We start from the raw sequence: 12,804 nt of genomic DNA on the forward strand, positions 1-12,804 counted from the left end.
GTTCTCCATAGTGGCTGTATCAATTTACATTCCTACCAGTAGTGCAAGAGTGTTCCCTTTTCTCCACACCCTCTCCAGCATTTATTGTTTCTAGATTTTTTGATGATGGCCATTCTGACCGGTGTGAGATGATATCTCATTGTAGTTTTGATTTGCATTTCTCTAATGATTAATGATATTGAGCATTCTTTCATGTGTTTGTTGGCAATCTGTATATCTTCTTTGGAGAAAGTGCACAAAACAATAATACTGTTTTTAAAAGCCTTCATTTGTAGTCTAAGTATAAAAATGCACGGAAATAAGAAGAACCAAATATTGAGTGAAAAATCTAAAAAAGGTCATAACAACGGTAATACTCTCTATCAAATATGCATGATCATAGGAAAATGTATAGTTTTGGTGCTTTTATTGTTAAGCTGGAAAAATTTTTTTAAATGAACTGGACATTCCACTCAAGTAAACTAGGAAAAAAAGCAATAAGCCACATCCAAATAAAAATAGGAGGGAATAAAGATAAAATTGGAGATGAAAAATTAGGAAACATAAAAAGAGTAGAACTGATGAATAAACCTAAGAGCTCATTCTTGGAAAAGACCAATAAGATACAGAATCATGTGATAAGAATAATCTTCTTCCCCCAAAGCAGAAAAACAAAGAAAATTATATTGAACAAGAGGGGTAGGTAATGCAGAGGTAAGCATTTAAATATAAGAAATGTTTGTGCACCTCTAATATATTTGAACATCATATTGAAACAGATGTTTTTCTATGAAAAGATACCATCACATTTTCTTAAGAAGTAAAATCCAAAATGGACTAGTATCCAAGGAAGAAATAGAAAAGCTGTGTTCAAGGAAATTTTTATAAAGGAAAGGTAATGAGGGGAGATGTTTCCAGCTAGCTATTAAAATGTATTACTGGCACTTCAGTAAAACTAGAGACAGAAAGCTCAGAAAAAAATTTGCCTTTGGTAGGAAATGTATTAAAGTATTTGATAAGTGTTGAGTTTAACAAATCAATAAGAAAAAAAGGGAATATTCTAGTAGAAAAATCAGTAAAAAGATAATGAATGTGAAGTTTCAAAAAAGAACAAATATAAAAGGCCAATAAACATGGTTTGGTCCTGTTAAAAAACCTCACTAGTAATTAAATCAGAGAAATTGATGACAAGATGACATTTTTGTTGTTCAGGTAGCCTGGACTTTGGAATTAGATACTTAAGTTCATGTCATCCCTGGCAATCTTCAGCATGTGATTTGGGGCATGTTGCTTTAATTTTCCAAGCCTCAGTTTTCTCACCCATAAAATAAGCATAATAATTCCTGCCTCTTTGGACTATTGTGAGGGTTAAATGAGAAAATTTATGCAGAATTTTTTTTAATGCTATTCCTGGATCATTATGAGCAGTTAATAAATATCAGCTGCTAGTGTTATGTTAGTATTGATATATTTTGTCTGTTGAATAAAAAATAGAGTTAAAGGATGGTAAAACCCATTGCTGGTGAAGGTATGAAGAAACGAGCTCTCACATACTGCCCTTTGCCTGGATGTGCTCTCAGAGAGTAGGGCCAATGTCTGACCTATTTATTGTTGTGACATTTCCTTCTGATGTTTTAGCCCAGAATGCCATCTGAAAATAGAGTCAGCTAACCACCCCCCTCCCCATGAATCCTAACAAATGTGAACATAGACTTTTTTCTTTTGGTGGGAGGTCAACTTTACAGTGGTTTCTGAAACTAAGCATATAATAAAATACACAATACGCTTTTTCAGACACTCACACCTATTATGTAAATAACCAGTTTCATTATTCTGAGGACAAAAAGAATTGCCAGTTTTAGTTATAAAGATTACAGAGCTAAAGTTGCATCTTGAACAGTGTAATCTGCTTTCTAAAATTTCTATGTATGTATTATGTCTCTAGATTTCAGACTGTTGCCCCTTGACATTTTGTAAGTTTGCATTTGTTTTCATTTGCCCGTCTGTCACATTTTCCCCAAATATGATTATCTTGTCTGTGAGTATTCCTTAATAGACTATTATCTCATGGATAGATATCAGTGTGATCAGGATACAGATGCCACCCTTGGCAGGGGCATCACTGCGAAATGAAATCAGATGCCTGTTGCCATGGACCATTCGTCTTTCCCCACTGGGTCCGGTTTACCTGGAGACAGAAGACATGCCTGCCCAGGTTGAATGGTTGACTAGGGGGAGTGGACACCAGGACCGGCAGCCACAGTTGACATCTCGTCTCTCAGAACTCCTGTGATGGTCTCGTGTCTGCTCTGGGGAACAGAGGGGTCCCCTCTCTCTGCCGTGGTGGTGTCTCTCTTGCCATCAGGTCTTGTTTTGCTGGCTGCCTTGGTTCAGAGTTGACTGCTGTCCGCAGAGCTGGGAGTGGATAGTCCCTCTGCATCCCAGTCCATGTCTGGGGTTGCAGGAGGTTGTCATAGGAGCCGAGGGGAGCATCTTCCAGCAACACTGTCATCACAGAGCCCAGCCTGTGTGGAAGGAAGAGCCTGGTGTGTGGCTCTCCTGCTCAGCTTGGTGGTGATCACAGTAAAACGCAGAGCTTACAAGGGCCTGCGCCTGCTGTGACCTGCGCTGGCCCCGGAGCCTTGTCTGTCCCCAGCAGGTCCTCAGGGACAGAGTTACCGTCAACATCGTGCAGGCGACACAGGGCCCCAGACCACACCTGTTGCCCCCACCCCACTCTGCCTCTCTGTTGTTTCTTTAAAATAATTAATTATATTTATTGTAGTGTAATTGACATGTAACATTATATTAGTTTCAGGTGAAAAACTTGATGACTCGATATTTGTATTTATTGCGAAGTGCAGTGACCACCGCAAGTCTAGTTAACATCCATCACCGCACATCGTCACAAATTTTTTTCTTGTGAAGAGAACTTTTATGATCTACTCTCTTAGCTATTTTCATATACACAATACAGCATTATTAACTGTAGTCACCATGCTGTACGTTGCCTTCCTAGGACTTACTTATTTTATAACTGGAAGTTGTACCTTTTTACCCTCTTCACTCATTTCACCAAACTTCCTCAACCCTCACCTCTGGCAACCACCAATCTGTTCTCTGTATCTATAAACTCGTTTTGTTGTTTGTTTTGTTTTTTTATTTTAAATTCCACATATAAGTGATATCATACAGTATTTATCTTTCTCTGTCTGACTTATTTAATTTAGTATAATACCCTCAAGGTCTATCCGTGCTGTCACAAATGGCAAGATTTCTTTCTTTTTTAAGGCTGAGTAATATTGACTAATATTCTATTGTATTGTGTGTGTGTGTGTGTGTGTGTGTGTGTTTTATATATATATATGTGTGTGTGTGTGTGTGTGTGTGTGTGTTTTTCTTTATCCATTCATCCATTAATGTAGTGGTCCCCAACCTTTTTGGCACCAGGGACTGGTTTCGTGGAAGAGAATTTTTCCATGGATCGGCATGGGGAACGGTTTTGGGATGATTCAAGTGCATTACATTTATTGTGCACTTTATTTCTATTATTATTACATTGTAATATATAATGAAATAATTGTACAACTCAGCATAATGCAGAATCAGTCGGAGCCCTGAGCTTGCTTTCACTTGCCACTCACGAATAGGATTTTGATATGAGTCTGCAAGCAATTGATTTATTTTGGTCTCTATGCAGTCAGACCTCTCTGCTAATGATAATCTGTATTTGCAGCCGCTTCCCAGCGCTAGCATCATCACCTCAGCTCCACGTCAGATCATCAGGCATTAGATTCTCATAAGGAGCGTGCAACCTAGATCCCTCACATGCACAGTTCACAGAAGGGTTCGAGCTCCTATGAGAATCTAATGCCACCGCTGATATGACAGGAGGCAGAGCTCAGTCGGTAATGCGAGCGATGGGAAGCAGCTATAAATACAGATGAAGCTTCGCTAGCTTGCCCGCCGCTCACCTCCTACTGTGCGGTACCATCCGTGGCCTGGGGGTTAGGGACCCCTGCATTAATGGACACGTAGGTTGTTTCCATGTTTTGGCTAGTGTAAATAACGCTGCAGTGAACTTGGGGCTGCATATATCTTTTCAAGTTAGTATTTTTGTTTTCTTTGAGTATATACACCAAAGTGGAATTGCTGGATCATGTGATAGTTCTATTTTTAATTTTTTGAGGAAACCTCCCTACTGTTTTCCATAGTGGCTTCACCAATTCACGTTCCCACCAACAGTTCCCTTTTCTCCATATCATCACCAATACTTGTTATCTCTTGTCTTTTTGATGGCAGCCATTCTGACAGGTGTGAGGTGATAGCTCATTGTGGTTTTGATTTGCAATTCCCTGATGAATAGCGATGTTGAGCATCTTTTCATGTGTCTGTTTGGCCATCTGCATTTCCTCCAGAAAAATGTCTATTCACATCTTCTGTCCATTTTAAAAATTGGATTGTTTGGGGGATTTTGGTATTGAGTTGTATGCATTCTTTATATATTTTGGATACTAGCCTCTTTCAGATACATGATTTGCCAATACTTTCTCCCATTTGGTAGGGTGCCTCTTCATTTTGTCTGTGGCTTCCTTGGCTTGTGCCTGTCTGTTTCATGCTGCATGTGTTTTGGTGTGAACCCGTGCTCTTGGTGGAGGGCCAGACTCCGCTTGGATTGTACAACGTGGGGCACACAGGTTTCTGCAGGATAATAATGAGGAGGTGCCTCCACAACGGGAACATGGGGTTTCCTTCTCAGGGTGAAACGAGGAAGAATTGACATGGAATGAATGAGGCGAGGTGTCCACGGAGATGACCCTCTGAGAGACGGCCTTGAACCGTGTGGCTGAGGAGGTTTAAGGTTACCCACGCCCACCCATGGTGGTCAGGATGTCTAGATTGTCAGGGAGCGATGACCAGAAAGATTGGACAGAACCACGGAGCTGAAATGTAATCATTTGTATTTTAACTTTGAGATGAACGTTTGTTTCTTCCAGCGGACTAATCTCTGTTGGCTATTGTCTCTGGAGCCCTGGCCTAGGGGGGCTACCCCGACCAGCCAGACGTAGCCTTTCTGGGTGATGGAGCACCAGCCATGCTGGGCTAGTGCTGGCAGCATCAGGTTGTCCAGCCTGTCCTGGTGCTGAATTCTGTACTTTCAGGCAGCTTCCTGGTTGCCTTGTACCTTCCCAGGTACCTCTTCCTGGCGGGCAAGTCATAAAGATGCTGGGCAGCCTGGCCGCTGGGCAGCTCTCCTCTCCTGGTAACCAGCCCGTCGGTGCTCTGGCTGCTGCGTTGACCTCTCATGGAATTAAAGAAAGATCCCGCAGGATGTGAGAACTGGATGGGAAGGGGCGGATGCTTCAGGACGGGGGGACATCCCTTCAGGAGGGGAGTCTTGGTGACCAGGTTGCAGGGAAAGAAGGAAGGAACCCACTGCAAGGAGATAGAGCGGGGGTGGCCCCCGCCTGCCTGAGTTCACCGGGGTGGCCAACCTTGGCACTGACTGGCCTTTGAGGGTGGTGCCCCTGCAGGTGAGTCTCTGGCGGGCTGGACCTGGGCCATCTGTCTCAGGGCAGGGGCAGTGCTTGCAGCCGGCATGATCCTAGGACTGCTAGTCACGAGACTGCCAACCATCTGGGGGCTGTGAGGACAGGGCTGGCCGTAGTGCTGGTGGCCATGCACAGCCAGCCCTTTGCATCTGAGCCTTAGGGCACTGGGAGGGGAGTGGGAGCTCCCACCACACATGGCCTTGGCTCTGCTGCTTGAGGACCCAGGTGATCGTGACCCAAGGCCCAACATCAAGGGAACGGAAACAGCTTAGATGGTTTATCCTTGCCGGTTTCCCAGAATCATCTGTAGCCTCCCTGCTCACCTGCCAGCTCCAAGCTTGGTGGTTTGGACTTTCCATGTAAGTTTGGGTGAGGTCCTGGGGTGGATGCTGGTCTTTCTGGGACGTGGGCCTCTGCTTCAATGTCTGTCATAGCCCACGGCATACCTGTGACTAGGGCGAATGAGACAGGAATGAGCTTTCATGGGCTTCAGCATTGTTCTTTAAGGCCCAAATGATACCCAGGCCCCTGGTGGATGTTTAAAGGTTGTCCGTGTTTCATCCGAGACCCAGTCTTTTTTTTTTTTTTAAGATTTTTTTTCTTTTTTGATGTGGACCATTTTTTTTAAAGTCTTTATTGAATTTGCTACAATATTGGTACTGTTTTATGTCTTGGTTTTTTGGCTGAAAGGCACGTGGGATCTTAGCTCCCCAACCAGGGATCGAATCCGCACCCCCTGCATTGGAAGGTGAAGTCTTAACCACTAGACCACCAGGGAAATTCCCGAGACCCAGTCTTGGCGTGGGAGGGGAGCCCTGCGTTTGGTCCTGACTGTGCTGCCTAGAACCACTCAGACCTCAGTTTCCTCATCTGTTAGAGGAGGGGATTGCAAGGGCAGGAGCCCTTTCCAGGGTCTGGGGCCCCTTTGAGAATCTGATGAGGCTGTGGACCCGTCACAGACATGCTCAGCATTCTTAGGGCTGCATGGAGCCTCCCAGAGCCTGTTGGGCCTCCTGGCCTTGAGCTTTTCTGATTGTCATGAGTGAGAGCTAGGTCACCAGGCTCAGCCAGGGGGACAAAGCTGGGGGCTGGGCTCTGGCCGTGAGGTCCATCTGCTGTGAGCCTCAGGTGGGAATTTCCGTTCCTGCTGTGAACTGAAGCCAGTGGTGCCTGTGACCCTGGCTTTCTTGCTGAGTACTGACAGAGCATAAATCAGGATAAACGTCTTTTCTGACAATTCCATATTTCTTTTTTTTAACTCATATTTTCATGTTCACCCTGAACACTGAAGGATGTCCTTTAGTTCAGAGGTCACAGGAAACCTAGGCCCGCAGGTGGCTGTCCGCCCCCAGATGTGTTTTATTTAGCTCATGCAGTGTTTCCAAATGTTTGTTTGCTAACACTTAAAACTTGGGAGAGTTCACAGTAAAATATGGATCACAAGTCCTTTGGCAAAATTGGAGGATCCGGCTTCACAGGGTCTGGATTCTCACAGAACAGCTAAGGGAAAGGCAGCTGGGCCTCTTCTACTGGGGATGCTCACTGGCTGCCACGGGCCCCCTCGGTGACCTTATCTTTGAAGGGCACTTCCTTGCCCCCTGAGCGAGGGCTTTGGAACCTTGAGGCGGAGAGGGGACGCCTTCCTGAGTGCAGTGGCCCCCCTTGTCTGCGCCCGGTACTCTGCACGCACAGGACCTGGCTCATTTGTGGCTCATTTGTCCTTCTCGGGCAGGTGGCGGGAGCAGGAGGGGAGCGTGCCCAGCAGTGCAGACTTGCAGCAGCTCTGGAGGTTCACCGAAAGGAATGCCTCCCAGTTTGATGATGTTCACTTATTTTGTTTCACGTTTTATGGATTTCCCAGGGAAAGAGATGCTGCTGTTCAGTTGCAGAAGAGGGCATGTTCCAGCTGCCCAGGGAGGCTCCCCTGACTCAGTCACACTGCAGGTGGCGGGGAGGGGTTACGGGGAGGGGCCGCACACACCTGTGGGGTTGCTTGTTGCCCAGGTGGAAGCGGGGAGCAAAGCCTGTCCTGTGCAACGGGGACACCGGCTGCAGTGCTGGGCATAGAAGGCGGGGGTGGGTGCTGGTGGGCTGTCCTGCTCCCTCCTCCTCCTGCCCCCCTCCCCCCCCCCTCCTGCCCCCATCCCTCACCCCTGCCCTCCTTCCCCCCCCCCACCCAAACCAGGGACCAAGGGTACCCACCCACCAGTTGCTGCCTGTCCTCCTTCAGCAGATATTTATAATGCATTTTCATTCCCTTTCTAGTCATCAAATGTAGGTGCTTGTAAGTTTAACCCTGAAATCTTTAAACGCTAGAGAAAAGAGGAATCTGATATGTATGTGTGCATGTGTATATTTGTGTACATATGTGCACATGTATATGTGTATTTTATATGTACATGTGTCTGTATGTGTGTATATGTTGGATATGTGTGTATAAGTGCATTTTTGGTACATGTGTGTAAGTGTTTATTTGTGTATGTATGTGTAAGTGTGTATTTGTGTGTATATGTATTTGTGTGTAAGTGTATATCGGTGTGTGTATGTGTAAGCGTGCATCTGTGTGCATGTGTATGTCTGTGTATGTGTGTAAGCGTGCATGCGTGTGTACATGGCTGTATACACACACAGACACACTCTGAAGGCAGAGCTGCCTAGTCTAAAGCATTTTTAAGGTGGGTTTGGCGTCTTCCTCCTCTTCTATCCTCTGCTGAATTGTTACCACTGACATTAGACAATGAGGTTAGGGCCAGGGCTTCAACAGTTAAGCGGTCCCCGGAGAGGGAGACGAGGCCAGCGGTGCTGTCAGGAGAGCCTTGTTCTCTGAAGTGTTAATAGCGGGGTTCCAAGCTCTTTGCGGGGGATGCGCGGGATTAAGAGACTGCGGCTCACCCTCCCCTCGCTCCCGGGTTGGGATGCTCCTCCCCGCGGCTGCATGCGCCTCCGTCTCTGCATCCTCCTGGCCCCGCCCTTCGGAGCTCCCACGGGGGCGCCTGTCCCCCCTTTGCGCCGTGTCCACTTCCGTCCCTGCCTGGAAGTGCCTCCCGGGGCGCTCAGCTCGAGGGCTGGAGAGGGTCCCCGAACTCACATCTGGCCCCCGGGCGCCCTGCCCTCCCCGCGATGCCGAGCCTCGGGTGGCTGGGGCAGACGCTCGCTTTTTCAGAAGAAGGCGCTGGAGGACAAAGTGCGGACACACTGTCCAGTGGGTCCACGTGGTGGTTTCAGGGAGCCGCGCGGCCCTGGGATCACCTATGTCTGCCCGCGTGCCCCGTGTGGAACCAAAGACCCGTAGCCAGTCTTTTAGGACCCTGTAAGGTCATACCTAGCAGTGGTTGCTGATGTAGAACAAAACATGATGTTTGTCAAATGACTGGATGAACCAGAGCAATTTGTAATGGTGACTTGGTATCAAGAAATGAGCATTAATTAGCAATTAAGCAATGAGCTAATCTAGGAAGAGGGTCAAAGGAAGGAATTGTTCAGCATCTCTGAGGGATTGTCTCATCTCAGACACCTGGAAGGCACTCTCTTTGGCTGGCTGGCCACTCTCAGGACTGTTCAGGTGCATCCATCACCTGCCAAAGCCCATCAGTTGATTGTGGCTTCTGGCAGTTTCTGGAAGGATTGAGAAGGATTTTTGAGGTGCATCTGGGCTGTGACATGATTGACTGGCAGTGTCAGCTGTGATGAGGGGAGGGGCCTGGCGGCCCCAGTGACAGTGATGTACCACCCCTGGGTTGGCCTGCAGGGGTGGGGCTGTGTGTGAGAGAGGGAGGTGGTGAGGTGAGGGGAAGTTTGCCCTGGGGTGAGGCCTGAGAACATGCCTGCCCTGCTCACAGGCAGCGTGTATCCTGGGAACAGGACACACGGGCCCAGGGAGGCTGCACCTACAGCGAATTGGGTACCAGAAATGCAGCAAACGTGGGGGATGCGGGCTCCCCCTCCTCATTCAGCTTTGCCCTATTCTGCCAGTATTATGAGCATGTTGTGATTTTCTGTGGTGTGTTTGTGAAGGGTTATTTAATTCAGCATCAGTTCTTTGCTCTTAGGCTCCTGGCGATTTAAAGAAATCCATTCTACACTTTCTAAAGCTGTGTTGAACATACGTAATACCACCCCCCTGCTGCTTGCTTGTAGAAAATCAGTGGTTTTAGCTCTTCCTTCTGAGTACCCATGGGCGTTGATTTTGGAAAAGGAGAGCAAAGTACTCCCATGGTGGTAAAGAGAATTCAAGCGTGGACAGAAATACAGAGGTGGCAATGTTTCCATGAGCATTCCTCACTGCATCTGGGGTCTCAGGAGGGGCCCCGCTGGGTTCCTCCTGGGAGGTTTGAATTGAAGCCAGCCTTCGGGGCTGGAAGAAGACTTTTTTTTTTACTTTTAATTTTGGTAAAATACACATAAGAAAAATTGACCATCTTCACCATTTTTAAGTTTACAGGTCAGTGGCATTAAGTACATTCACGTTGCTCTGCAGCCATCACCACCATCCATCCACAGAACTCTTTTCATCTTGCAAAACTGCAACTCTGTCCCCATGAAACACTAACTCCCTACCTGCTTCTCCCTCAGCCCCTGGCACCCAGCATCTACTTTCTGTCTTTAGGAATTTGACTCCTCTAGGGACCTCATATAAGTAGAATCATACAGTATTTGCTCTTCTGTGACTGGCTTATTTCACTTAGCATGATGTCCTCAAGGTTTGTCCATGTTGTGGCAGGTGTCAGAATTTCTGGGAAGGAGACTGTCAGGATGGGAGGGGGGCCACCCTGGACACCCCCCTTACCCAGCTCCGGTGTCAGCCCCATCCTGGCTTGAGCCTGGGGGAAAAAATGTCTCCCAGCCTTCGGCCAAGCAGGGTTGCTGAAATGGCCTTTGTGTAGGTCCTATGAGAGGTATGACCTTAAACTAGAAGAAATTTTAAAAAAATTGATATTTGCACTTTTTTGGTGTAGCCTCACAGTTGCTGGAGTCCTGAACTAGGGTTATATAAGAAAATCTTTACATATTCAACAGTTTCAAAACAGAGTTAATCGTCATCTGACTGTAAGCAAATGATCTATTTGTTGGTTAATGATTAGGACTGTATTTTAAAATAATGTTCAAAGTTTAATAAAAATGCATTCCAAATAATAATTGAGAAAAAAACTTCAGACACAGTTGAAGCTTTGCTAATTAGTATAATCAACTCTGCAAATATCCACTCGGATTGTTTATCTGTCTTCCCTTCTATTAATCGCTCACTTTTGAGCGTGATTGGTGGTCCAGCACTGCACATCACACCCCACCTCAAGGATCAGCTTGTAAAATGAACGTTTGCCAGGTTGGAGTTTCTCAATTATAATATGTTCACTATACATTTAGAAATATTTATGGCTTCACAATTTTGTAAACTCACCAATCCATCAGTAGTTGGAAGGGGTTTGCTCCTGGTACTGGAAACACTGTTCTAGATCCTTTGGGGGATAAAAGCAAAGCAGTGATGATTTTTGTATTTGGAGCAGCACAGGCCATCTGTCCTCAGGAGAAGGAGTGATGGGGGTCTAGAGCTGTGTGGGGTCTCCAGGCAGTGGTTCAACATCCGGATGCCGGTGAATGGCTGTAGGCAGGAGCAATCGGAAGAGGCTTCAAGGAGGAGGCGTGCTTGAGCCGGGTGTGGTAGATGGATGGGGTTTGTCCAGTGGAGAGTGCAGAAGGGCAATGGGGTGTGGGTGTCCTGAATGTGGGGTGTGGGGGAGGAAGAAACAGTGCATTTAAAAGCGAGTGAGTCACTGCAGAATGGGCCTCTGGGAGGGAGCAGAGCCAGACGGTTCTGTGCCTGGCAGTTCAACTTTAAATCTTAAGGGTAATGATCCTGGCCCTATAAGGAACGACATGATGAAAGCAGGATGATGTGATTGTTTCACGCTGCGATCCCTGCGTTTAATCCCTATGACCCAGCCTCAGGGAGGGCCTGTAACTGGGACAGGAAGACTCAGCGGTCCTTTCCTGAGCATTTTAGCCAAGTTGCCTCCCTGCAAGCACGGTCATACTTTATTCTGGACATTTGGTCTCTGAGGGTGACAGTGATGTTTTGCCACAACCCGTCCCTGTGTAGTGGGAGATGCACCGGCCACAAATCTGGCAGTTACCGTTTTGGCAACTGCTTGGATTTGAACTTTGGGTGGGAAACTCCCTGGGCACATCTCCAAAGAATGGCTTTTACACCCGTCTGTGGCTCATGTCACAAACCTCCGAGGCATCTTCCCCCCTCCCCAGTGTATTTATTTATTTACTTTTTATTTTATAATGGAGTACAGTTGATTTACAATGTTTTGTTAGTTTCAGGTGTACAGCAAAGTGATTCAGTTATGCATATACACATATCTGTTCTTTTTAAAATTCTTTTTCCATTGAGGTTGTTACATAATATTGAGAAGAGGTCTTTGTTGGTTATCCATTTTATTTTATTTTATTATTTTTTAACATCTTTATTGGAGTATAGTTGCTTTACAATGTTGTGTTAGTTTCTTCTGTATAACAAAGTGAGTCAGCTATATGTATACATATATCCCCATATCCCCTCCCTGTTGCGTCTGCCTCCCACCCTCCCTATCCCACCACTCTAGGTGGTCACAAAGCATGGAGCTGATCTCCCTGTGCTATGCAGCTGCTTCCCACTAGCTATCTATTTTACATTTGGTAGTGTATGTATGTCCATGCCACTCTCTCACTTCGTCCCAGCTTACCCTTCCCCCTCACCATATCCTCAAGTCCATTCTCTACATCTGTGTCTTTATTCCTGTCCTGCCCCTAGGTTCATCAGAAGTTTTTTTTTTTTTTTTGGATTCCATATATATGTGTTAACATACGGTATTTGTTTTTCACTTTCTGACTGTATTCACTCTGTATGACAGACACTAGGTCCATCCACCTCACTACAAATAACTCAATTTCGTTTCTTTTTATGGCTGAATAATATTCCATTGTATATATGTGCCACATCTTCTTTATCCTTTGATCTGTCGACGGACACTTAGGTTGCTCCCATGTCCTCGCTATTGTAAGTAGTGCTGCAGTGAACATTGTGGTACATGACTCTTTTTGAATTATGGTTTTCTCAGGGTATATGTCCAGTAGTGGGATTGCTAGGTCATATGGTAGTTCTATTTTTAGTTTTTTAAGGAACCTCCATACAGTTCTCCATAGTGGCTGTATCAATTTACATTCCCACCAACAGTGCAAGAGGATTCCCTTTTCTCCACACCCTCTCCAGCACTTATTGTTTGCAGAT

General features: G+C 46.1%; 1 protein-coding gene across 1 annotated transcript in view; it reads left to right on the forward strand.

Moving 5' to 3' along the window:
- The window catches only part of ENTREP2 (endosomal transmembrane epsin interactor 2), a 426,858-nt gene that overhangs the window by 117,159 nt on the left and 296,895 nt on the right, over window positions 1–12,804 (forward strand). The window lies entirely within an intron of this gene.

Source organism: Physeter macrocephalus, chromosome 11, assembly GCF_002837175.3.
Source record: "Physeter macrocephalus isolate SW-GA chromosome 11, ASM283717v5, whole genome shotgun sequence".
In the NCBI taxonomy this organism is placed as follows: domain Eukaryota; kingdom Metazoa; phylum Chordata; class Mammalia; order Artiodactyla; family Physeteridae; genus Physeter; species Physeter macrocephalus.